The sequence below is a fragment of the Equus przewalskii genome, chromosome 24 (assembly GCF_037783145.1).
Source record: "Equus przewalskii isolate Varuska chromosome 24, EquPr2, whole genome shotgun sequence".
In the NCBI taxonomy this organism is placed as follows: Eukaryota; Metazoa; Chordata; class Mammalia; order Perissodactyla; family Equidae; genus Equus; species Equus przewalskii.
This window is the reverse complement of record NC_091854.1, coordinates 23,742,928-23,770,666: the sequence shown is the minus strand read 5'-3', so window position 1 is coordinate 23,770,666 and position 27,739 is coordinate 23,742,928. Positions and strand designations below refer to the sequence as shown.

Genomic DNA, 27,739 nt, shown 5'->3' with positions numbered 1-27,739 from the left:
GATCCATTTATTTAATCATAGTTAATCTCCAAAGCTATGCACAGAAGACACAAAAAAATATAAAATAAAATCATAGTCTATTAAATTGATTAATGATTAAAAACCATAGTTTATTAAAATGTATAAATACAACCATACATGTCTAATTTACATGAAATTTGCCTTGATAACAATCTGTCTAATTCATATTTCTCTTGCATGGGACAGGTGGGTTTATAATTCTTTAGCTGTGTAAGGGGATGATTTACACGCAGGATCCACATGGTCATAACTTAGATCTGATTTAGAATGAACTCCAAATTTCACCCTCTCCCTCAAATAACTAGGAGATAAAACACGAAAATTCTAGGAAGACTAAGATTCCAGGACATTAAAAATCTGGAGCAAAGGTAACTTCTGAAAGGTAATGAAAATGAGGAAAACTCAAATACAAAGAATCAGTGTAATGTTGGCAACTTTCGGCAAGCATTTTGTAAATGTACTGCTTAGCCTCAGTATTGAATCTACCAAGTGGACTGAAGTGGGAGAACGAAGTGCATTGTGTAAGATACTGGCAGCCCGATCACAAGTTTATCATCTTAATACTCAAAATGTTTTGTCGCTTTTCAACTAGCCTGTGGTTAGAGGTGAATGTATTAGTTAAGCTAAAGACCCTTTCTATAATCTCAATTTTATTTTCTATGAATTGGGTTCACAGAGAAAAAATATTTTTTTCAGTAAACTTAATCATAAACCAAAATACCAATAAGAAGAAATGCATTCTCTTTACCTTATATTTGAAAGGTCAGCTATACATCATATAGTCTTTTCTGCCTTGAAAGCAGCATGAAATCACACGGTCTTATTTTACTTGACTTGGTCCTGATTTATCACTTCTCTAGCTATCAATGGAACAGTTTATAGCACGTTATTCACATAAGCTGTAATATACATCTGCCAGGAAAATATCCTACTTCTGTTAAGATTTCTCTCTCTCTCTTCTTAATAAGAGAAGCTCTTTCACTCCTCATTTGCTTATTTCAGAGGGCATCCCTTTTTAACTCACCTACCTATTGTTATACACGTCTAGTCGAAGTCATATGTGAAATTTGATCTTGGTTCATGGTACGGCAAAAATGCAATGTGCATTCTCATTTATTTAGCATTATTTGATTAGCAATCATTAATGCAAAGTTCCATATTACATATAAAAGGATGTGTATTATATGTTATACAAAGCCTCAACATAAATAATAATACATTTCCCCAAAATTAAAATGAATCTACGTTACAGATAATTAGCTTCCCATCACCAGAAGTTTCACATATCAGCTAGATGACCAATTTTCACAATCATGGATGACTAATGTTTGGGGGTCATAACACACCGGAGAGAAGAATCAATCACAGAGTGAGGTGGGATATTGTATACTAAAGAATTTAACCTTGGCTTCTGGGAGATAATCTCTAAACCTTTGGAATGCCATGCCTGATAGGCATGGATGCCTGGAAGCCTTGGATCATGCCAGATAGTCTCACAATGTGATTTAGGGTGAGAAATGGCCACTGTCTTGGTTTCTGGTGAATTTTCCATAAGTACAGTACTCCATTGGCCACTTGGATTAATCTGATCAACAGAGGTTGGAACCAAACCTGTTCAATTTGTCTCACAAACCATTTAATTAAGGCTGCTAGTGACAGTTCTCCAAGCATCAGGATGAGGCCAACCTGTAACACTGACCTCAAACATAGTTGCCAACTTCCCAGATGCCATCAGCATAACAAATTCCATCAGCCATAGGGGTCTAACTTAGAAATCCAAGTGGATTTTTCCTGAAGCTTGTGTGGTGACCTTTCTAAGGTTTGTGTATTAACCTCTTCACTTGGCACAAGGCGTCAATCCAGGTATACTAGGATATGTTAGCTATCGCACAGACTCTACACTGGCCAGTAAGGAAGACATCTGGGGCAAATTTATCATCCATAATAACCCTAGCTAGTAATTTGATGCCGACTTGAATGTCATGTAGGGCTGAGGGGATATAAATTGATCCCCTCAGCTAAAGTCAGGGACAAATTTCACAACACTTTTTCTAATTGGAGGACCCCTCTTTTATGGATAACTGACTATAAGGCGTACATAAATAATGAGACTAGTTATCTCTTTAGAAAGCTTCCCCAGGTGATCAAGGATACATTTCTCAGTAAGTTTGAGGGGAGTGGCAATCAAATCACAGTCAAATCAGAGTCATCTGGGGGAGAGGAGTCAACCCAGCAGTCAGTTAGATTTCAGGTGCTTGCGATAGTTTGGAAGAGCCACACCGGGATTTTCCTGCATTAGAAAAATTGAGGGTGAAGGAGCTTCTGAAAGTCAAATAAACATTGCAACTTCTCTCTCCGCCATTCCTCCCGAGGTCTGAGATGTTCGCTCTGCAGATGCCAAGTCCACTCTCCCTCCCCCACCACAAAATCAGTGTGTTCCTTTCCGGTAGCTATAACTTCACTGTTTTTCCAATAGTTCCCTATTCACAGCAAAAACTTTTGGTCAGAAGAGTTAGATATGAGAGAGGCAAGAGAATTTTTCTAAAACCCAACCAGAATTAAGTGTGAATCCCCTCTTGCTGTTGACTGGCTGCCACCTTAGGATGCCCCAGTAGGCTGGCCTAGGCTTCCCATTAGAGTAAAAAAAAAGTCAAATCACAGTCAGAGTGGAATCCTGAATTTTCCCCACCTTAATAAATGCTTTTTATTCTGATTAGGTTATTTTCTTCTAACCCAACCTCACTTAACTAACTCCCACTGTTCCAAACTATAAGTATCTCCACCAGAAGCTCTTTCATTCCTCTGTACCAGCTTAGGTGTTTCAATTTTTCTCCATGAAGTATTTGCCATAATGTGTAAAATTACCTACATAGATCCCAAAGTTCCCCACTCCAGTCTTTACCAGCTTAGACTGTATCTTTCTCAATAGTGTATCTGCAGCATTTAACATAATATCTGACACATAACTGAATATCAATAAATATGCATAAAATAAAGGAACAGAATAAACATAAAAAAATAAAATGTTTGGAACATAATTTCGAACTTATTAACATTTTCAAAGGGGAGAAGCTATGTCTCAGCAGTCTCACTAATTCCAGAAATGTCCATGAAGTTTTACATGCAGTGTATATTTATTACACCATTGTTTGTAATAACAAACATGAATAATTAGATGTTTAACAGGGGGAGAATTGTTGAATAAATTGTGAGTCATCCATATCATAGAACACATGTAGCCATTGCAAGGAATAAGTTGGATCTCTATATATTGAAATAATGTACTGGCAATACATTAAAAGACAAGATTGAGTTACAGATTATTATGTATAGCATGATCTCATTGTTATTAAAAAAACAAAATGCACACTTGCAGATAGTTAGGTAGATAGATGAAGACAGAAAATGAGAATGAGAGCAAGATGGGAGAAAGATGGGTAAATCCAGGGAAAAGGCAGGCACATCATAACCTCTCTAATGGGGGCAACTTCTAAACATGAACTGGAGCTGGCGGGGGAGGTCTTCACTTCTCTCTTCATAGCATACAAAAAAGAAATGTTGGGGAAAAAAGCACTTTCTTTTATCTTCTTATTCCTATTTTTCAAATAGTTTAAATGCTAAGTTTATTAAGAGGGAATCTAACAAAATATTAACAGTGTTATTTTTGTGAAATTGGATTGAAGGTAATTTATCTTATGATTTATATTCATCTTATTTTTCGCTTTTCCTACAATAAGCTTGTAGTACATTAAATAAAAGTTACATAAGAAGCTTTCTTGGCAAAACCTGGGAAAGCAAGGAAGTTCTGAATATGGCCTGATTATATCTCCTCATTCATCTCTAAAGTCAATGGATTGTGATGCAGGTCATAATTTTGTGCTTAATTGCTACTTATGTATGTTTCTGGCACTGGAATCAAAATGGATATGATGAAGAAAAATTTTATACCCTTTGTATAAATAACTAAAAAGTATCTTTCTGAGTTTCTCTGCTGTCAAGTGTAAATGTAATGTTTATATTTGAAGTATCTTTTATAACAGTGTGAGAACTCATCTTGTTTACCCCACAGTGCCTGAGCTTGTGCTAGGCACACATAGGTTTAATAAAAGTTTATTGAACATCAGAATAATTGAATAGCTATAAAACTGAAATCAATTAGGAAAAAAGAAAGTTTAATTCCTGTAGAGAGTTTTTTATGAAATAAAATTTTACAGCCCAAGGGAAACATTCGTTTTGGAGTTGAACTCTTTATGGCTGGAGCTGCATGGGGTGTCGTGATAAATATGTTTCCTTAAGGTTGCCTTTGTCTAACTGTTAACAACTCACCAGGTGGCTGCAACTGTGGAAAAATATTTAGTTCTTTAAACATTTCAGTCAATGCAGTAGTTATTTAAACAGTGACAAATAGCAAACATTTCTCCATAGTTTATAGCCTTTTTCTTAATAGGTTTTCCAGTGGGAGTGAGAGTTCTTATTTAGTCAACATTTAGTCAATGTTATTTTTCTAATTATCCAATATGACTAATTTAAAGTGTCTTAACTTTTAATCAAATTATGTTCTCACCACAGCATGACTACTGTTTCAAATGGATAGTTTCATATTTCTCAATATACACAACTGTTCAAAAACAGCTTTCTTTTAGATTGTGAATTTAGCCTACATTATTGATTATCATGTTCTGGTCTAAATCTATATTAAAACAATCTTGTCCTCTAAAGCTATCCAGTTATATACTATTAAGACAAGCAAAACATTAGAATATTTGTGTATACCAACTCTTTTTGATCTTTGCTTCCATCACTCCTCCATTCTAAAAAAAAATCTTAATCTCTGCTTGTTAAAATCTGCCCAGTCTGTAAAGTTGAGTCAAATGCCATCTCTGCATGGAGGTTAATTATTTCTTCTTATTCAGAAGTGGTTTTTCCTTTTTTTGAAAATTCATAATCCTGTCTTTTATTTAAATCTGAATTTTTGTTTTATTTTATAACCTGTTTTCATCTACTTATTTCTTTTGATTCCTCTGTCATTTATTTGATATTCATTCTTTTATCCAACAAGCATTAATTGAGTGCATTCTATATTGCAAGCACCATTTCTGAGCACTTAAGAAGTCAGAGTGAACACGAAGGAGTCTCAGTCTTTAAGGAGCTTACCATCTGAGTTTTGCAGCTAGTGTATTTCAATGTATGCTAAAATTACTCTGGTTTTCCAATATTAGAATGAAAACATTTTGAGGAAAGAGTCTTAGTCATATTTATTCTTGGATACCCCTTTGCTCTTCAGAGTGTGCTCTATATAATGTGTTACAATATTTTTTTGATGAATGGATAATTTATATTATATGATGATTTATCCTTTACCAAATACATTGTAATAACTGTAATACATCATCTCTTTTAGTCCTCATTACAACTGTAGAAGATATATAACTCTATTTTAAAGATGTTACTCAAATTCCAGTGTTTGTTCATCTATACCTCCAAGTACGTAGAAAATTTCCTAAGATTTCTTACATAGTGAAAACTGTTAAAATCTGTAATTCAGTAGTCAAGAAATCAGAAGTTGTATAGGCCAAGTATTGTGACCATTTTTTCTGCCTAAATAGAAAATGTAAGAATGCTAAGATAATCAGAATTATTTGGCAATAAGCACCAATCCCAATGACTAGGCATGGTCAAAGCATTACTCAAAAAAATGGCCATGAAGAAGCATGGAAATAAAAACTGCTGAGATAGATGTCCAATGTGATAAGGCATTCAATAAGTGTATAATCACTATTATTAATACAAATATTTGAACTGTTAAGTACCCAGAACACACAAAGTAGTAATAGTCTAGCTTTTGTAACTATATTTATAAGCTTCAATGATTGGATAGTACATCCCACGCAATTCACTCATTAAATTAGTTTACAGATGTAGAAGTCTAATACTACCTTCTTAAGAATAGAGAATATGTCTCATTTTTCTATATAACCCATAGATTTAATGACACTACACTCTCTTAACTACTTTTCTTGCTCCCTGGCATCTATTTCTCCATCTCCTGAACTATTCCTTCCAACCTTCACATAATCATCAAAAGTTGAAATTCTACAGGGTTCTGTGCCAAATCTCTTTTCTTCTGACTTATTTTCCTATAAAGGTAGTCATTCTACAAAGATAGTCTACATAGTCACTCCCATAACTTTAAATACAAGGCTGTATGTCCATAATTGCCAGGTTTCCAGCTCTAGCACTACTTTATTTTCTGAGCTTCAACTTGCAGAATGACTTAGGGACTAACTTAAAAAAAAATTTCCAAAGACTACTTTCCAAAGAATTCTCTATGGCCCATTCTGATAGACATTCTAGTTGTACAAAGTCATAGAGTACCATGAAGGCTGTGGTAAGACTGTGATTTTTCCTTCAAGTGAAATGGTGAAAGCAGGGGATTTATATGATATAGCTTATGTTTTGAACCACTCATTTTGCCTGCTTTGTTGAGAAGAGAGTATAAATGCATGTGTCGGGGCAGGAAGAGAGGGGCTCAAGAAAGTAAGTAGAGACCATTCAGTTGTCTAGCCATAATCCAGGAAAGAGCTGAGAGCTGATGTTGCTTAGACCTGGCTGACTGTAGTGGAGGTGAAAGAATTACTCTGATTCCAAATTTGTCAGAGGTTGAATGGACATGGTTTGCTGATGTGAGTACAGATGGTTCCCAACTTATGATGGTTTGACTTATGATTTTTTGACTTTATGATGGTGCGAAGGCAATACATATCCAGTAGAAATTGTACTTTGAATTTGGAATTTTGCTCTTTTCCTGGGGTAGGGATATGTAGTGCACTAATCTTCCGTGATGCTGGGCAGCAGCAGCTCCCAGTCAGCCACACGATCATGAGGGTAAACAACCGATAAGCTTACAAAGATTCTGTCCCCATACAACCATTCGGTTTTTGACTTTCAGTACAGTATTCAATAAATTATATGAGACATTTAACACTTTATTATGAAATAGGCTTTGTGTTAGATGATTTTGCCCAACCATGGGCTAAAGTAAGTGCTTGGAGCACATTTAACATAGGCTAGGCTAAGCTACGATGTTCGGTAGGTTAGGTATATTAAATGCATTTACAACTTGTGAAACTTTCAGCTTCCAATGGGTTTATTGGGATGTAACCCCATCATAAATTGAGGAAGGTCTGTATTACAAAAAAGAGAATAATTAAGGATGAGTCTAATGTTTTTGTTTTAAGTATCTAGAAATTTGGAGTTATTTACTGAGATAGGGAAATCTGCAGAAAAAATAGCTGTAGGGCACAAAAATGAGGTTCTGCATTGTACTTGTTGAGTTTTAGGTGCCTATTTACATCCAAGAAGGAGATGTGTAACAGGCAATTGGATGTATGACTCCAGAGTTGAAGGGAGATGTTCAAATTGGAGATACAGACTTGGAATCACCAGATAGGTTTTAAAGCCATGAGATTTGATGAAATACCCTTTGAAGTGGAGATAGACAAGAAAAGTGGCTCTGACTTCTTTGTGACTCAGCTCTTGTCACCTCTCAGAACAAACCTCGATAAGACTATGCAGACACCACATTAAACAGTGCAATTTTGACTATTAATGTTGGCTTGAACTTTTTCATCAGCTGACAAAACCTGGAGAAAATCAGATCATAGTTGAGTAGTTGAATACATATTTGTCTCATTTATTAGATTGGGAGCTTCTTGAAGCTAGAAGTCATATTTACTAATCACTGCATCACCTAAGCCTATTTCTTGAAAATTAAATGTCCAATAATTGTTTAGTTAAACTGAATTAGAAAATGTTCCTGTAGCAGATGCTGTTGCTGCCCACCCAGATGCCTTTTGTAGGCCTGGTTGCCCATGCTTCGGCTGTTGCTGCATAGATCTTCCTCTGCCCTTTCACTCAGGTTTCCCTCGAAAGCCCTCCTTCAATGAATTATTTGCACAAGAATTTCTGCCACACATCCTACTTTTAAGTAACTGGACCTAAGAAAGTAGCCACAGATGGAAATATCTGATGCTCCAAACGCTGCTCTAATCTAAATGCATTTGTCTGCAATCTCTAAATTATTAGACCTTTCTCGTTTGGGAGTGAAGTGGAGACGAGTTTCTATTCTGTACACTCTCCTCAGGCTTACCTACATAAACAGGACTTCAAGTCATCACTTTTTCTCCCCATTTACCACCTCACTAAAATCCGTGCTCTTTTCTTTTTTCCAAGATAGGCAGCCATACTTTGTTGAATGCACAGACCATGTATACCGTCTAAATTATAGCAAGAATACAATGCAAAGAATTCAGGAAATCTTTGTAACGTTTTAAAACCTCTGGTATTTAGTTAAAGATTTTCTGTGTTATTATAATAAATATTTATGTTGCTAGTCAAAGTCAATATCCTGAACCTCAGTGCCATGATTTTCTCTTTGTCTTCTCTTTTCTCTCAGTAAATCATGGGCCACTAAGTTCTGTCCACCAGCCCATCCGTTCATATGTACATAACATGCGACATGCGCTTCACACTGCTTACAGAGTCACAGAAAATATCAGGCCTGGGTCTCTCTTTTTGGGGAGGGAGGTAAGGAAGAAGAGAAAGTGAGAGAGAGAGATCAATGAGGGTAAAGAAAAAGATATGAGGATGGGAAGATGGCTGAGAATGAAAGTTTCCTGGAAAGTTAACGTCCGAGAAAACTGGGGCATGACATCTAACTGGTGGGCTGTAGAAAACGTCTTTCCTTGACCCTGGGAGTCTCTCTTCAGTCAAGAGAATGATAAGAACTTGAAAATATCTCCCTTGGCATTGTTCATATACATATCCTAAATTAAATGAAAGAAAACTAAAAGAGACAGCTCACGCTGTGAGGAGACATTGTCGAGATTGTAACTTAGTGAGGATGGAATGTAAATGCTTTCATATTGTTAAAGGTTAGTTGTAAAGAAAGACTTCCCTGGCAAGTCTAACAGTGTCAATGATTTTGCAAAGACAGCTCAGCTGGCTCTGCCCCTTGTGTGGCTTTGTGCTGTGGCTGGTTGGAGGACGCAGATCTTTTTCATTAGTTTTTTAGTCTCTGCTCTGCTAATGTAAAGGTAAATCTATTTTTATCTTCTCAGCTGTATCTATTGATATTCAATGACACACAGCTCATCTTTTAGTACAACTAAAGCTATTACTCCCCTCAGAATTATTGTGTTTTTTGTCCCATCTACACTGAACAACGAGATCATCACAATAATCTCATGTATTTTAATGATGGTGTAAGTATATTGGCATTTTCCCCTTCAGGTGGGAGAACTCAAGGTGAAGCTCTTGAACCTCTGGAGAGAAACATTTTGGTCTCTCCACAGACCAGCCTGTTTCACCCCACAGTCACCTGCTCATTATTCATTCTCTCTACCCAGAAGATAAAATAACAAGCTTTTCTCTCTATTGCTGTGCACGTTGGCGTTCCGAAGGTGACATGCTGAGGGAACCTGCCCTTTCCTAAAGTAAATGTTAGAAGTTTGAGGAAAAGTTGCCAGGTCCTTAGAAATCTCAGCTTCTCTAACAAGTGAGGGGAGGGATGTGAAGATAAGGCCACCAACAACCCCTTGGGAATGATATGTTTCCTCGCAAAGAGCTAATGGTTTGCATTGGGATTCCTTGCCTTCTTTTAACACTTATGCCACAGTCAGGTTTCCAAGAAATAATACAACACATGGCATACTCCGTAAAAATATCCAGTATTTTTTCTGTAAAGTTCTGTCCTGGAAACTCTTCTAGGAATCCGAGATGTCTATCTAGGAGGAAAACTGGAGGTCCTTGTCCTCCAATAATTCTAGAGTTCACCTAACTGAGGAGGTCTTTTTAGACCCACAAGCTTTTAAATTTTTCAAATCAAAGGTGCTGCTGAATCTTCTTAATCCTGTAAAACAAAGAGATTAACAATAATGACCTTGGAGTATATATGTGCCTGAGGGTAAGTTCTTCACATCTCCTCAAGTTCTTCTGATTTTCTACTTCTCTAAATGAGCATCCCTGAAGGCAGAAGACAAAGAACACGAGACAGGGCCAAGGGAGGGAAGTTCTGCTCAATAGTCTTCATTAATGTTTACTGAATCGCTACAGCGTTTTAGTCACTGTGCCAAGAGTTTTGTATGTGTTTACTCACTTTATCCTCACCTATTCTGATCTAAGTGGTATTATTTTCCTTTCTTATGTGATGTGGAGACTAAGACCCAGAGAGAATAAATAACTGGCCCTCAAACGCACAGATAATAAGTGGCAGAGCTGAGTTTGAATCCAGAAAGTCTGGCTCCGGAGCCTTTGTGCTCAACCGCTAATTTAAGATAATAGTTGTTATGCCTCTATTATGGCAGACATTTTTTTCAAGTCTTATCTTTTATGTTCATGCAGATTTTGCATGTGACATCTTTTATTGCTTTGATTAAAAAATACTTTATTTCTTACCTGACTTTTTGGTTAACAGATAAGATGCTATTGCAATTTTTTAAATCAATTTCCAAAATTTTGCTGAATTGAAATATGGCTCCTGCATATCAAATTTTCTGATCGTTGCACACACATACATGCCAGTTTGATGGGGAAAATGCAAATCGGCTGGTGAAAGAATAAATGAATAAATGTGTCTATTCTGTGGTCCTTCACTGTGCATTCCCAGGAAGTGGATCTGGCCTAGTTTAAGAAGAAAGGCAAGGTATTTCTGCCTGGGTTAAAATCTTCCTGTGGCTTCTCATTGTCTCAAATGTAAAGTCTTTACTATGGGAAATACAGCCCTTTGTGAACAACTACTCCTGGCTATTTCTCCAGCTTATTAACTCTAGTCATACCCGACCTCACCCCCAAACCCATGCACTGTGCTCCAGTTAGCTCCAATTGTTTGCTAAATTCGTGCTCATGTCCAGGGCACTTTTGCAGGTCTATTGTTTAGTTAATTACTCTTCATCCTTGAACTTTAACTTAAACATTATTTCTTTGGGGACATCTTCCTTAAGTCTCCAAATCAAAAGTAGCTGTCTTTCGTGTATTTCTGTAGTATCCTATACTTCTTCCCTCTAGTACAGACATTTTGGTATTGAAATTGGCTGATTACTGACCTGTAGCCTCCACTGTATTATAGATGCTTTGAGAACAACTACAATGCCTTATTCACCTTAATTTGATTAGCACTTAACACACTACCAGGCCTACATAGTAAATTTCTTTTTTAAAGTGTTGAATATTGAATTAGTCCTTTTACCTTCTGACTGATGAGGACAGATGAGTAGATATGAGTTAAATCAGTTATATCAGTAGATGCCAGTTCCTTTCACTAACCTAAACTTGGCTAACCTAAATTTAGCAATGTTATGTACTTAACGATGGTTCTCAGTGTATTTATATGCTTCATCATTATTTTGTAGGGTCTCCTCACTCTTCTTGTCATATCTCGCTCCTCTGAAGACGGTCCTTGACATAGACAAGTGCCCCCTCTGAGAAACCCGAGTGAGACAGTAATAGGAGCACAACAACTTGGTAAGTCCAGGCAAACCTATATTATTGCTCCCAATGAACGTATTCTCACTTTATAATGCATCTTAAACTACGTAATTTGCTTCTACTTTTAGCTAATTTCTCCTTTAACGCACTTAGAATACTCAAATTTTATAAATATAGAGCACGTATTTAGTTCTTTTGAGAATTATAATTACTTCTTAGTTTTCTGTGGGTTTTTTGGGCATTTCTGAATCATCTTGTATAACTTCCAACATTCTTGATGTGAGGAGCAGTGTCTCTCTGCTGGCTCACTGTGATTCGTAATCCCTTTTATATATAGGAAGAAGCCAATAGAGTTTGCTAAATGTTAGGTCAGAAAAAGCACTGTTCTCCCTTGGTACAATTTTGTAAAAAATAATAGAGGGAAAGGAAAAACAGAATCTGATAAAGAGGCCAGTTTCTTTTCTCTTATAATCCTGTATATCAGTCAGAGTCACAGAAGGAGATAGATGATACACTCAAATTGAGTAATTTGAGAAGAACTTCATAAGAGAAGTTTATAAACATGTGTTCATAATCACAAAGGAGGGCTAGTGCAGTACCCTGGTGAAGTACAGTGCTGTACCAAGAGGGCAAAATTACCAGAAGTTGCAGATAGAGAGCGGGTGAGGAGAGGTCTGCATGACCTTCACCAAAGGATTCGGCCTACTCACAGTGCATCCAAGAGGAGTGGGTTTACTCACTCCCCTCCCCCCCTCTCCAGCAAGTTCTCCTGAGTGGCTACGTATAACTAGAATCCAGAGAGAGAATAAGGAAGGTCATTGAGGTAGCTCTTACAGATCTGCCTCATGTGGCATAGAGCAGGTCAGAGATGGGTAAAGAGTAGATCTGGAAGGCCAAGCAGAAGTTCACCAACACAATCTAGTTTCTACTTGAGGTCCCAACCTACTATTATCAAGTAAACTTTAAATACATAGGAAAAGATCATAAGGAGCTCAGGCTAAGCTGGCCTTCACCCAGTGCCAGGCCCTTTTACTGAAGTAAATGACTCTGCCCTATATTAGAAGCAGTCGCTGTATATCTTCTAAGATTGGCAGCTGCCACCTGTGTAATTTCAATTGCCTGCTACCACCACCTCACCACTACTTTCTACTTACTACAGAGCTTTTTAGAGTTGGGGAAGATGTGTGGTTTCATCACCTCTTCCCATCATCTAGAATTTTTATGTTTCTGCAGCTATAACTCCTAACCCTATTATATGGTCCCATCAATATGTGATTTCCTTGAGAAGAGGGATTACCCTCTCAATACACCCTAGGTTTAACTTCTCGTAACTAGACTGAAATTTCCAAGAGGAAAGGATTCATATTAGGATATATTTTTGCATGTTTAACATTCTAACTCAGTAGGAGGTAAATAAATATTTTTTTTTTAAACAAAAAAGGAGCATGATGGGGCTGGCCCCGTGGCCGAGTGGTTAAGTTCGCGCGCTCCGCTGCAGGCGGCCCAGTGTTTCGTTGGTTCGAATCCTGGGCGCGGACATGACACTGCTCGTCAGACCACGCTGAGGCAGCGTTTCACATGCCACAACTAGAGGAACCCACAACGAAGAATACACAACTATGTACCGGGGGGCTTTGGGGAGAAAAAGGAAAAAATAAAAAAAATCTTTAAAAAAAAAAAAAAAAAAGGAGCATGAAATGTCCTCATTCCATTTTTTTTCATCTTTGATGATAAGGAGACTTTACCTTACAAAATATCTTTGCATGTATTCAAGTGTGGCCAAACCATTTTTCACCTCTCTATCGAGGACTGTATAAATACAGGTTTCTTACAAAATAGAATCTGAGAGAAAGATTAGATGCTGAAACTTCACTGGGAGGTTCAATCCCAGAGCAGCAAGGGTGAGGGAAGGAAGAAGATAAATCAAGTAGAGGGTATGCACCTCCAAGCTGTCCAAAGCTCTGCTAGAAAATGTTGCTGTGATGCAGTCATATGGAACATGGAGGAGAGGTGGTTCAGAGCCATGGGGCCTGACAACAGTTTTCTAGGGAAAGAAAGGAGAATTTCTCTTCAGCCTTCTTGATTTTGTTTCCTTCTCAGTGCCCCATGATTGACCACAGGCATATTAACTCTCCCAAACTTCCAGGTTGTGTCAACTAGACACTCTGGGGGAGTCAGGTCCCATTTCCTACAGTATGATCCTTTATCTAAATCCAGAGTGGTAGGAGAAGCCAGAGCCTCTGTAGGTCTGTTTATGATTGGCCTGGGGTCTTTCACTACTGAAGGTCTCATTATGTTGGGGCCAAGGGAAGCCAAGCCAGAAGTTGAATCCTGGGGGTGCAAAGACCTGTAGCAGTGTTAGGAGATAATATCACACCTCTCCATTGAGCAAGTGGTCAGGGTCTGGAGATTAGCTATTTATTAATTAACTATGGAATATAGTGAATCTGGGGAACATCATACATTTGGCCACTCACATCCACACACATACTCCATGGTATCTGGCTCTATAGTAAAATAAAAGGACTGATAAGATGTTTTCATTTCTTCCTTGAAGAGGGAGGTATGAGTCCAATTCTTTAAAGTGTTGGGAGAAGACACCAACATCTTAAACCCCTTGGGGATCACAACCTTACAACTCTTTCCTTGAAATATTTCCCAAGGCAGGATGCCCACCTAGAATCAATCATTCTAACATCTATTTTTGGCTGATTTCGAACCAGAATAAAGAATAACCAACAAAATCAGTACTGTTTTCAAGTGTAAGCCCTAAAGATGAGGTATATTTTAATTTATACTTTATCTTATCCTGGCAAAAGTAGAATAAAAATGATAGCACATCTCTATGATAGGCACTCCTATGGAAAATACTCTAAATGGAAGGTCACCAAGTAGAGTAATCTTTGCTAGTTTTCCTGCAGAATTCTTCAAAGTTATAGGAAAACCTGACACCTGGCCCAGTAATAATTATACTTATAACTGTGTTCATGAAACACTTATCTTTCTGAATGATAGCACCATCAAGGAAATAAAAAGCAATTTTGATATTCACCTATTTCCTAAGCTTTCTGAACTTCATTTTTTTTAAGAATTCTTTTTTATAATGTTTTATTTTTTTACACTTTTGTATTTTTGCATTGGTTTAGTTGTTTTATTTTTTCAGCATATGTAGTGTGCCATAAAAAAATTGCTGGAAACAGAAGTACTCCATCCTTTCTCTCTCTTTTTACTGTACTCTTTTGTGAAGCCAATTCAATTCCATCCAAATGGGGCTAATTCCGTAGCTCCATTAAAAGTGCCGTTGCGATGATGACCAGTGTCTTCCCCAATCCTCAATCTACTGGTCTCACCTCAACTCACCTGGAAATATCAGATGCAGGTGATGGAAGTGATTGTTTCTTTCCCTTTAAAATTTTTTCCTCACTTGATTTCTAGGACACAGCACACTCCTGGTTATATTTTTACTTCAAGAGCACTTATTCTCGATATTGTTGACAGCTCCTGCTCTCTGACAACCTTCTAATAGTGAGTCAGTCTTGTCAGCTCTTCTCTTTTCTGTCTACACTCATATACCTACGTAAACGCATCCAATTGCATTTTTAAAAATGCTGTTCATGTTCTGAGGATTCCTGAGCTTATATCTCTAGTCTGGATCTTTATCTGGAACTGCATACCCGTTAATCCAATAGTCTTCTCACATTTCCACTTCATATCTAAAAGGCATCTCACACTTTGCCCCAAAACAGAATTCTCCTCCATCTAAAGCCTGCCTTCCTCAGTTTTCCTCAATAAATTCCACTATCACTCAGGTAGTCAGGCCAAAAAACTTAGAGTCCTCTTTAATTCTTCTTTTTCTTTCAAACATATTATTCAATCTATAAGCTAATACTAATGTATTAACCTTCAACATATATTCTGCATCACCATTTCTTGATACCTCCATAGCCACTATCCCGATCCAGGGCACCATCTTATCTGCCTTGGACTACTGCACGGAGCTCCTGATCTTGCCTCATTAAGGTATATCCTCTCCACAGCAATCAATGATCCTTTTAAACCCAAATCAGATTCTGTCTCACTCCTGCTCTCAACCCTTTAATAGCTCCCATAACACTTCCAATAAATCCAAACCCCTGGCTACTTCTCAACTCATTTCTTTCTGATTTCCTCTCACAAGGCCCTTGCCACACTGGCCTCCTTGCTTTCTTTGTGCACACCCAGGAAACTTCTACCTCAGGGCTTCCCTTACAGGGCTCTTTCCTCTCATAATTGAAATATCAGCTCCTCAGATAGGCATTTCCTCAACACCCTATCGTAAATAATATTCTCAGTCACTTTCTATTTCCTGTTACTGCTTATTTGTCTTAATGGCTTAATATTCTTAAGAAAAATTATCACTACTTGACATTTAGTAGTGTTTTAATGGTTTATTTTCTCTCTCCTTCACTATAAGTTGTGAAAAGACAAACCGTTCTTGACACATAGAAGTGCTCAGTAAGTATTTCTTAGATGGATGAATAATTTCCATGTGCTGAGTTCACTTATACTACGGCGTCCTGGTACTCTCGTAAGAACTTGCCCGTGGTCACTTTTGCTGAGTTACATGTTTTATCAGAGCAAAGTCTCACCTAAGAAATTCTAATAGTCATTGTTATGGTGATCTCTGTCTACCCATTAAATCTCTTAAAAACCGGTAGTTGGTCAAGTTTCTTTTCGGGGAAAAAGTTAGGATTCCGTCTTTTTCTCATCCATATCACCCTTTATCAGAAGAGAATAGAGAAACATGACGTATGCCACCTGCTTCTGCCCTAAGAGGCTTGAAAATTAAAGATGGAATTTTTTTCTTAGTACCCCTGTCTTACTAAATTTTCTAGGTTACTTCTCTTTTCTAGGGCCTTTAATTAGCATAGAAGTTTAATTGACTAAATTTTGCGTTTTTAAAGTATTATGTGACTACAGGATTAACTATAAAGCAGCTTCTAACTAGAGAATTGTCTCAAAGGTGTCCAAGTGTTTTCTTAACTGAACATTTTAAGCACATAACTAAGCACATTTTAACCTAGTGTTTTTGTCACACTTTATTCATACTCTAGGCAAGTTTCAGAAATTTTGCATTTTAGTCAAATATGTGTAAATCAATTCAAATTAATGCAATAGAGAGCTTTATTTAAAGAAATTGTACAGTGAAATCCTTTTTAAAGACATATTCTATTAAGTGAATCATCACTCTCTAAAATATCTCATTTTAAATTTCATATTTTCATTTATTAGACTTACTTATCATAGGGTCCTCTGCTTCTCTTATTTTAGTCAAAACTTCTCTAGCCTAAAAAACATTCTTTTTTTGGCATGAATCTTCTTTAAGGAATTAAAACATTATTTTACTGTTTGCTTAATACATCATCTTAAACTGATTCCATGATTGGAACATTTCTGTGACTGAGTTCTCCTGAGGGGTAATCCTATTGGTCACATTTGAACATCTTCTCAATCATTAGCTGACATAATTAATGACCTCATCTTTATTTATTCTTACATCTTATTTTGTTGAAGATTAAGCGTATTGAAAAGTAGGTAAAAGTTTTTCTCTATAACCTGTGCTTTCTCAACCTTGGTGGTATTAACATTTTAGACCAAATAACTCTTTATGCATGTGTGCGAGGGGAAAGGCGATCCCGTGTGTGTTAGCATGTTTGCTAGGATCCCTGTCCTGTACCTCTAGATGCCAGTGTCCTCAGTATTTCCTGGTAGTTGAATCTAAAGGTGTGATCAACTTCAAGTTCAAAGTTTTTTGGTAAGATGACTGTCACAAAATTTTGTGTCCCTCCGATATAAAGTACGTGATGCCTGGGTGTCTTTATGGAATGTTAGGAGCTGTTGATGCTCAATGCCCAGATTCTTGAGTTCACTAAGGGTTGCAAAATGGTGATATTCTAGTTTTATTATTCCTCCATCAATTTATTGGCTGGAAAACTTCTATAAATAGAAGCGTCTCTCATCTGCTATTGGAATACTCAGGGGGTGGAGCTTGTCTAGAAAAGGCAGGATAAATGATCAGTTCTTTCACTTTATTGACTAGCTTTCAAAGTAATATCCAAGTTCACTAGAATCCTCCAATAATGAGAGATTAGTTTTATTTTTTCTTTATGAAATCAGAGATTTACACATATTTAATACATTTTAATCCAATGTAGTTGTAAGGGTTTGTTTCTATAATACTTAAGTTTTCCCATATTTTTTCCAATAGGATCTCTTCAAACTGAGTCTCAAATCCTTTTGACATGACCTAAGGGTCTTTGAAAATTTTCTCTTTTTTTCAGATTTCACATATCGGTGAGATCATGTGGTATTTGTCTTGTTTCCTGTTAATGTCTCAGCCATTTTTCCTAAGATAAAAGATCCTAAGTTCTTATTGCAACTGAAAGAATGGTTTGGTATTTGTATCACAGTCCTCTCAGATCTATATCTACGTCGATTCAATTTTCCCCATCTACAAAATGCACATGATGTATAAGATTTATAAGTCGTTGTATATTGAAAGTAAACCTCAAAATCATGCTGATGAAAATTCCTGGCTCTGCGACCTACTTGTCAAGCTATGTAATCTCTTTGAGCCTGTTTTCTCATCTCCAAAATGGGCATATAATGTTGATCTTTTGTTAGATGTGATTGTTAAACTTATCAATGTATTTTACTATTTCATGTGCTAGGGTATTTTCTAATGCACGCACACAATAAATAATCTTAACCAGTATTATTATTCTATTTTTCTAATTGACCTACATCTGTCAGAAAAATCTACCTCTTACCTCTCAAAACCTTATAAAGTATAGTTATTTGGGCGGTAGATATCATGTTACCTGCCTGCCCCATGGTAATAATTTTTTTCTGCAACAAAGAAGCTACAGATCTATGAGATTACTATGGAAAAGATAAAAAGTTGCAGTATAAAGGACTGATATCTGATCATTTCTTTCTCTCTTGCTACTAACATCACCTATTATCTTGTTTACTTTCCTTTTCTACTGCTGTGCACTGAACTGATGGTTTCAATGATTCTTTCATAATAACTTCCCAAACCCTCTTCCTGGTCAGTGTACTGAATAATTCTTCCATTTAGCACCTACTCTTCTGACTTGATTTCCATCTCCTGGAGAAATGAAGATTCATCTTGAACTCTAGCAGCCATTTGCCTGTCTGCATTATAAACAAGATGACTTTTCACGAGAATCTTTGGGGAGGAATGGACTGGTTGTGATTTTTGAGGCTAAGACTATCATGCCAATTTAAATGGGTGAGACCACTTGCCCTACATTCCTACTTATTCCATCAATAAGAGTACTTTAAATTTTCTTGCAGGACTGAGAAACACTCTCCGGTTGAGTGGCATCTTTAGGAAAACCAATATCTCAGTTCAGAGATTCCATCGCCGAGAAAGAATAAAAAAAAAAAAAGCTCTGAAAAGATAAAAGAAAACAAAGCAAACCTAATGCCTATCTTTATGGGGATTCAGCACATGCCTTGTTCTCAGCCATGCACAAGCTAAACAGATTTAATTGCCTTTTCATATGTCAAAACCAGTCTGTCCAGAGGGACGCAATACGAGAAGCTTGTACAGGAACATTTTACGCTGTATCTGTTCTTGGAGCAATGGTGCCTGTGTTTCCAGGGCTGTCAATTAAGCATATTTTTTCCCCAGCACATATTCATTAAGACACAGTTGCCAACTTCATTGCCACTGCATTTTTTATTATATACATTAGTTCTGGTTGAAGGACAATTTAGGAGTGTTTTTATGGGGAATAAAGAGGACCTTTGGTTGGATGATTTTTCTATCATTTATTATATTACATTAGCAGGGCAAAATGGCTTTGTGCCCCTAATGATACATTCTCATCTGCATTTAACTTAGTCAGATTCTTTGAATATCTGTTTTGAGTAATGTTCTATCACCACAGACCTGTTCACACATCAATTTATATTTATGGGCCTTGCATTGAAGACATATTGCTAAATATTAGACAGTGGGGATGGGAACATGCAGCCAATGACTAAAGGGATTTGATAACGAAAGGAGATAGAGATTTACTAAAAACACCAGCCAAACACCCTGTCTAGATGGTCACAGGCATGGAAACAGGGAGGGCCAAAGAAAGACAAAAGGTGACCAAAAAAGAAAAAAAAAGGAGAAAATGATGTCTAAGAACAAAACAGGTGTTGGGTAAGGATACCTTTGAAGATAGCGGCTAGCCTGCCAGGCCTGTCTCTATGGACTCTGTTCTAGTCCTAAGAGAGTAAGAAAAACACGCTGTTCTCTGATGGGTTGTGACCATATCAGAGTTCAGAACAGCATCAAACTTTAAAGTGGTGAACAACAATGCAAAGAACAGGAGTGAGCATGTGTCAAAAATTACAGAGCATGTGCACAGGTTTCAATTCCAAGAACTACAATTCCCTCCATGGTGAATCACATTATGTACTCAGACTTTGTTAGTTACTTTACGGGAGTGACTGGGAGCGCCCACGGAGCTCTATAATCAGAAAGGACAGGAGAAAAGGACACCACAAGGATGTTTGGTTTTTGAGGATATGTGAAACATTCTGTAGCCCCTGGGATGTTTTCCCTTTTCTTATGCGAGTCATGGCTGTTGCAGAGAAGCAGACTCCAAGACATCTATAAGCATGAGGGAGGTTTATTAGTGAGTGTTCTTGGCATCGATATGTGTGAAAGGGAAGGAGAGGAAGCAGGAGTGGGCAGACAAATTAAGCTGTGATATATCTGCAACACCTCAGTTGACCCTACAGTGGCTTCTGAAGATAGGGTGATGCTTTAGAGTTATATGGAGTTGGGTTGAGAGGTATGGGTCTTTATAATCCGAAACTGACAAGTCATTTGATGTGAGCAGAGAAGGGCTTGTGACCTTGGGTGAAGCAACTCTCTTCAGCGGAGGCAGTGCCCCCAGGAGCCTGGCAGCTGTGGGGTTTATCTCTGGACAGCAGTCCAAGCAGATGGGGAGTTTCTGAGTGCTGTATCACATCTTACACAACAGTGGAAATGATGATAGTTTCCTAAAGTGCAGTTGTGATAATTAAATTTAATCAACCTATTTCAGGCCATATGGCTTGGGCTCAGTAAATAATATTTAAATTCTTCCTTCTTAGAAAATCAAATAAGAGCTTTGAAATCTTTTGATATTTATAAAGCTTTGTGAAAGGTATTTCTGGTATCTTATATTTCTACCCCCTTGGAGTTAGTACAAAATTTTTATTCGATAATGATTTCACCTATCCTTTACAACCACTTTTTAATGTAGGTATTGTGTACATTCTATTTTACAGGAATTTGAAACTTAGGTTAATTTAGAAATATTTGCACAAAGTGACAATAATCAACTGTATAGAACCAAAGATTTTATATCACAGCTGGTTTTTTTCTATTCTAGAATGAGAATAAGACTTGCAATCAGAAGATCTAGGTTAATCAGAGAACTTTCCCTTATGAGCCTTATGATTTGGGCAAACATCACCTTTTGATCTTTATTCCCTTGTTTATAGGTGCAACTAGAATTTGCAGGCTCTGTGAGCTGTATTTGTCAGAGGTGACTCTGACTAAAACTGAGATATGAAGAGATGCTTTAAGGGTAAAGTAAAGAAAGACGAGAAGCGTGCTTCAGTGGTGAGAGAGTAAGATAATATTCAGATATCTGAAAATGGTTTACTATGCCCAAGCATGCAGTGTTAGGACCTGAGTGTCCAGAGAGAGGGAAGAATGGGTAAGGAAGAAAAAGGACATTTCATGTCCTGATATGGAATTTGGACTTGAGGCTATAGATAATGATGACCATTGCAGCTTAAGCAGGAGAGTAACTATATGAATATCGAGTTTTAGAATTATCACTCTAGAAGCAGATGTGCACCAGAGAGGACAAGAAAAAGCAGAAGGCGGAAGTCGTGCTCAGAAATCCAGGATAGAAGTATTGTGAGGCTAAATTGGAAAAAAAATACATGACAGTGCATATAAAGAGAAGGATTTAGGTTCAAGAAATATTAAAGAGACAATTATGACTCAGTAAAACAATATTTATTGATTTATTTAACAAAATGTTGTTGAGTATTCTCTTTGTGAAAATAACTTTGTGAATCCCTGGAGATTTCCCCATGGTTGAATGGAGAAAAATATAGAAAACAATTCTTATTTGTTATTAATATTTTGAAGAAAATAAGAACCATGTGTGCATTTAACTCTTATCCTCAACTTTACTTTCCTTTATTGTCTGTCTTACAAAGAACCTCTAATTTATGATTCCTCTTTCATTCTCTTTCTTGCCCTTATCACTTATGTTGACACATTTCATCCAGAATTTGTATGTATAGTAATTCTAGTACCAGAGTAATGTTAGCTTCTAAAAAAAATTAATCCCGTAGTTTCTATGCCTTAACTCAACAAGAGGTTAATTCTGATTAACACAGTAATCCAATGTAGGTGCTTCTGCTTGGTGAAAGCCTTCGACTTGGATATCCCCAGGATCCTTTCACCCCCAGAGCTCTATTCCACTCTAGATTCTCAGAGTTCCATACATTCAGCTGAGAAAATAATCAGAAGATTTTTAAAAAGGGAGGTTGTTATAGGGCCTGATGGAAATAACCCACGTCATTTCTACTCATATACAATTAGCTATGAATCAATCATACAGTCATACCAAAATGCAAGTGAGACTGAGAAAAGTAATTTAGCCTTGCAGCAAGAATATAAGAAGACAGCTTGGAAAAAACTTAACCAGTCTGAGATTTTTGCTTCTGGTCATGAAAGGTTAGCCAATACTTGAATTAACTATTACTACAACTTTATTAGTTAGTACCTCAAATATTCTTTTCTGAAGGAGACTCTGGGGGCCTGGTAAAAAGCAGGAGTTGAAATATCAAAGAAGGAGGAGGATTCAGCTGCTGATAACAGAAGGGCAGTTGGAATTTGGAGTTTGAGTGCAGCAAAGCTGATTAGAACAAAAATCCCTCTTTACAAGATCATAACACATCCAGAAACTCTGCAAATTATCTTTATAATTTCCATACCAAATCCCATTCAATAGACACTTGAAGAAATGGAAAAATATAGTCCAAAATCAAGGGAAAAAATAATCGGGGAAATGCAAATCAGAACCACAATAAGATATCACCTCACATCTGTTAAAATGGCTATTATCAAAGAGATAAGAGATAATGAGTGTTTGCAAGGATGTGGAGAAAAGGAAACTCTGGTACATTGTTGGTAAGGATGTAAACTGGTACGGTCATTATGGACAACACTACAGAAGTCCTTCAAAAAATTAAAAATAGGACTACCATATGACCCAGCAATCCCACTTCTGGGTATATACCTAAAAGAAATGAAGTCAGTATCTTGAACAGATATCTCCCACCTTCATTGCAGCATTGATCACAGTAGCCAAGATATGGAAACAACCTAAGTGTCTATTGGTAGATAAATAGATAAAGAAAATGTGACATATATGTAATAAAATATTACTCAGCCATGACAAAGAAGGAAATACCGCCATTTACAACAACATGGATGAACCTGGAGCACATGATGCTAACAGAAATAATCCAGGCACAGAGAAACAAATGCTGTATGTTCTCACATGTGGAATCTAAAAAAGTTAAACTTATAGAGGTGGAGGGTAGGACCGTGGCTGTCAGGGGCTGGAGGAAGGGGAAATGGAGAGACGATGGTCAAAGAGCACAGACTTTCAGTTATTAGATGAATAAGTTCTGAGGATCTAATGTACAGCATGATGACTATAGCTAATAATACTATTATATATTTACATATTATATGTTATGAACTTGAAATTTGTCAAGAGAGTAGATCTTAAGTGTTCTCACCACAAAAACAAGGTAAGTATGTGAGGTAATGGGTGTGCTAATTAGCTTGACTGTGGTAATCATTTCACAATGTGTACATACAAAAAATCATCATGTTGTACACCTTAAATATATACAACTTTTATTTGGCGATTATACTTCAGTGAAGCTGAGGAAGAAAAGAAAAAAATCAGTCAATAGAAACTGACACTGAGGGGCCAAGGTGGTGGCGCAGTGCTTAAGTTCGCATGTTCTGCTTCTCAGCGGCCTGGGGTTCACCGCTTCAGATCTCGGGTGCGGACATGGCAGTGCTTGGCAAAAGCCATGCAGTGGTAGGCGTCCCACGTATAAAGTAGAGGAAGATGGGCACGGATGTTAGCTCAGGGCCGGTCTTCCTCAGTAAAAAGAGGAGGATTGGCTAATCTTCCTCGAAATAAAAAAAAAAAACTGACACTCAAATGAACTAGATGTTGGAATTAGTAGAAAATAAACTTTTAAAAAGTTATTATAGATATTTCAGAAGACATAAAATATATGCATAATAAAATAGATGAGGAACCTCAGTAGAGAAGTAGATACTATAAATAGGAAGCAAATGTAAATTCTACAGCCAAAAATAATCACTGAAACAAAAAATTCACTTGATGGGTCTCAGAGCAGATTGGAAATGGCAGAAGAAAATCTGTGAATTTGGAGGTAGATTAATAGAAATTATCCAAATTGAAAAAAAGAAGAGAATAAAGTTGAAGAAAAATCAACAGAACCTCACAGTACTGTGGGGCATTAGCAAGTGATCTAAATGCTTGAGGACCATCAGGAGGAGACAAGAGAGAAAATAGGGCAGAAAAATATCTGAAACTCTAATGCCCAAAAACTTCCCCAAATTGATGAAAAACAGCAAATAAATATCCAAGAAGCTTACTACATACAGCTGAAAGAAAACTTACTAAGTAAAGTTCAAGACGACTTTGAAGTTCTTTTTGATTTTAGATGTTTACCAATAATGACATGCAATCAAAGAAATGTGTTCAAAATTTCCTTGAGAAAATTATTTTCTGTTTGATTATGTTCATTAATTTTATGTAGAGTTATGTTCTTTTGTTTCCTTTTGTATTTAATTTTAGAGTTTACTTCTATCTTCTTTATTTAATTTTATTTTTAATATATAAAATATTGACACACTTCCAAAATCAAAGCCTGTGTCTATACCAACTCCCTCTCCCCATGACATCAATTTAAATAGCAACTTAGAATCTGCACCTCACAACACATGAATTTTTAAAAAGCTAAGTTCTTCATCCCCTCAGAGAAAGAAGATGCTAGAAATTCCATTTTAACTGATTTGTATTATGTCTGTATTAAAAGGACATTGATAGGATAATAAATGGACATTAAGGATAGTAAAAGAATATTATGAACAACTCTATGCCCCCATATTTGATCACATAAATTAGTGGACCAATTCCTTGAAGACACAATCTACTAAAACTCACACTTACAAAAACCTACAGCTAACATCATACTTAATGGTGAGAAGTTAGATGCTTTCCCACTAAGATTAAGAACAAAGTAAAGATGTCCCCTCTCACCACTCTTATTCAAAATTGTACTGAAAGCTTTAACTAATATAATAATACAAAAAAAGTAAATAAAAGGTAAACAAAATGGAAAGAGAAATAAAACTGTCCTTGTTCATGGATGACATGATTATCTATGCAGAATATCACAAAGAGTCAACAATAACAAACCAGTAACTGACAAACAATTATAGTGGAGTTGCAGGATACAAGATTAATATGGAAAGTCAACTGCTTTGGACTTGAACAAGTGGAATTTGAAGTTAAAAATCCAATACCATTTAAATTAGCACCAAAAATTAAATACTTAGGTATATTTACAAGATCTAGATGAAGAAGAGTATAAAATTCTGATGAAAGAAATCGAAGAACTAAATAAATGGAGAAATATTCCATGTACGTGGATAGAAAGACTCAATATTTTCAAGATGTCAGTTCTTCCCAACTTGATCTACACAAAAGACCCAGAATAATCAACACAATATTGAAAGATAAGAACGAAGTCAAAGACTTACAATAAAGCTACAGTAATCAAGACAGTGTAGTGTTGGAGAAAGAATAGACAAACAGACCAACGGAAAAGAAGAAAGAGCCCAGAAATAGACCCACACAAATATAGTCAGTCAACTGATCTTTGACAAAGGAGCAAAGGCAATTCACTGGAGAAAGGATAGTCTTTTCAACAAATGGTGTTGGAACGACTTGTGATCCACATGAAAAAAAAAGAATCCAGGCATAGACCTCACACCTTTCACAAAGCTTAACTCAAATGTATCATACACCTAAATATAAAACAGGAAAGTATAAAACTCCTGGAAGATAACAAAGAGACAATCTAGGTGACCTGGGTTTCGTGATTACTTTTTAGACACAATACCAGAAGTACAATCCATGAAAAAAATGGATAGGTTAGACATCCCTAAAATTAACAAGTTCTCTGTGAAAGATATTGTTAAGAGAATGAAAAGGCAAGCCAGGCACTGGGAGAATATATTCGAAAAACACATTTATCTGATTGAAAAAAAACAGTATTCAAAATATACAAAGAATTCTTAAAGCTCAAGATAAGAAAGCAAAAAACTCAATTAAAAAAAGGGCAAAAGATCTAAACAGACACCTCAACAAAAAGGATATGCAGATGAGAAATAAGGATATGAAAAAATGATCAACACTATATGTTATCAGGAAAAGCAAATTAAAACAACCATGAGATATTATTAATACATTATTAGAATGGTCAAAATCCAAAACACAGACAACACCAAATGCTAGTGAGACTATAGAGCAACAGAAACTCTCATTCATTGCTGATGGGAATGCAAAATGGTTTAACCACTTTGGAAGACACTTTGGCAGTTTCTTGTAAAACTAAACATACTCTTACCATACGATCCAGCAATTTATACTCCTTGGTATTCACCCAAATGAGCTGAAAGCTGATTTCCACACAAAAATCTGTACATGAATATTTATAGAAAGTTTATTCATAATTACCAAAACTTGGAATCAACTAACATGTCCTTCAATAAATGAATGGATAAACAAACTTTGATACATGTATATGATGAAATACTATTTAGAAATAAAAAGAAATGAGCTCTTAAGCAATGACAAGACATAGAGGAACCTTTAATGCATAATGCTGGGTGAAAGAAGCCAGCCTGAAAGGCTACATACCATATAATTCTTACTAGATGACATTCTGGAAGAGGCAAAACTACAGAGACAATAAAAAGATTAGTAGTTCCAGGGGTTCAGATCAATGGGCAGGAAAGAGGAAGAGCATAATAGGTAGAACACAGGAAATTTTGGGACAGTGAAACTATTTTGTATGGTACTATAATGGTGCATCCATGTTGCTATACACTGAATGTTTGTGTTCCCCCCAAATTCATCTATTGAAACCTAATCTCCAATGTGATGATATTTGGTGGTGGGCCTCTGGGAAGTGAGTAGCTCAAGAGGGTCATGAATGGAATTAGTGCCCTTAGAGAGAAAACACCCATAAAAAAATCCCAAAGACTTCCCTTACCCCGTCCCACTCTTTCCACCATCTAGGAATCAGGAAGCAGGCCTTTACCAGACACCCAATCTACCATCACTTTATCTTGGACTTCCCAGCCTCCAGAACTGTGAGAAATAAATTTCTATTGTCTATAAACCACCCAGTCTATAGTACTTCGTTGTAGCAGCCTGAACGAACTAAGAAACATATCATGATACATTTTTCAAAATCCGTAGAATGCAATAGAATACAAAGAGTGAACCCTAATGTAAACTATAGACTGTTGATAATAATGACATATCAATATTGGCTGATTAATTGTAACAAATTTACACCCTAATGGAAGATGTTAATAATAGGGGAAACTGGGAGTGCGGGAAGTGAGGGACCACATGGGAACTCTAGTTTCTGCTCCGTTAATCTGTAAACATAAAACTGCCAAAAAATAAAGTCTATCAATTAAACAAAATAACATTTTTAGGAATTTTAGGCTTTTGTGTTTCTGGGATGATTTTGTAAAGTTATAAAATATTAGTCTTCTTTAGTAGAACTAGAACAAATGTACTCCGTTAACACTATTTTGCACATGTTGAAGACTGTTTTTTGTTTCTTGTTCTTGGTTTTAATTCTGAGTGTGTGAGGGTGTAATTCCGTATTTGGGGACCAGGCCTTCCGAGAGTTCTATTCTGTAAAAGCAGGGATTCAGTATTGCTGAATAGGATACTGCGACATTCTTTTAATCAGTCCACTTCTTTATTCTATGAAAGAGGATTACTTTACTTCCACAGTT

At 36.6% G+C, this 27,739-nt stretch overlaps 1 long non-coding RNA gene across 1 annotated transcript in view; it reads right to left on the bottom strand.

The window, feature by feature from the left end:
* Positions 1 to 27,739, bottom strand: part of LOC139079100 (uncharacterized) — a 163,733-nt gene that overhangs the window by 99,982 nt on the left and 36,012 nt on the right. The gene's annotated exons all lie outside the window — the stretch shown is intronic.